The sequence below is a fragment of the Ailuropoda melanoleuca genome, chromosome 7 (assembly GCF_002007445.2).
Source record: "Ailuropoda melanoleuca isolate Jingjing chromosome 7, ASM200744v2, whole genome shotgun sequence".
Taxonomy (NCBI): Eukaryota; Metazoa; Chordata; class Mammalia; order Carnivora; family Ursidae; genus Ailuropoda; species Ailuropoda melanoleuca.
The window spans coordinates 108,660,644-108,661,431 of NC_048224.1; positions in this window are offsets into that span (position 1 = coordinate 108,660,644).

A 788-nucleotide genomic window follows, 5' to 3' on the forward strand; every position below is an offset into this window, starting at 1 on the left:
CCGGAGGGTGGGCGGGGGCGGGGAGGAGACCGGGCGGAAACGGGCGGGGTGGGCTGGCGGGGCGCGGCGGTCAGCGGTGGAGATGCGAGCGCCACTTTTCTTGCAAACCTAGGTGAGCGCGCTGGGGCTCCCGGGCCCGCCGACACCCCTGCGCGGTGCCCCTGAGCCCGCCCCGCGCGGGAAACCGCCCCGGCAGTGGGAAGGCTGCGAAGGGGAAGTTTATGTTAGGAGAGCAAGATTTGCAGTAATGTGGCATGAAGTGGGGTGGGAAGAGAAACAAGGGAGAGGCCGAGAAACAGGAAATGAGAGCAAAGGAACGACTTCTAGCCAGGAAAAGACGTGTTCTACATTTTCTGTGGCTCTTTCCAAACATTTCTAAAGGCCCGGTGTGCGTTATTAATGAAAACAAAGGCACCGTACCGCCTGGTGCGGTCTCTGCCACCTGCCACAATCTGTACGTGAGGAATGATGGGAAAGGTGGTCCAGCCTGGACGGCGAGTCCACAGCCCACTTCTGATTGTCACAGGATGAGTCAGTGGGCCTGCCTCTTAGACATAAAACAGATTTGAGAAGAGGGCTCTGCCCTGTTCTCGGGGTTCTGAAGAACATATGGGATAAGTGTGACAGTGTCTGAAAATTGTGGACCACTCCTTAAGCAAAGTCATCTTAGAAGACGAAAGCTGTGAGAGCAGGAAGGCGAGGGATTCCCACATCTGAAGACGTGGGTGTGGCAGGAATCAGGAACCCCGAAGGAAAATGGGACCTGGATGCAGAGGCGCCGTTGCAGG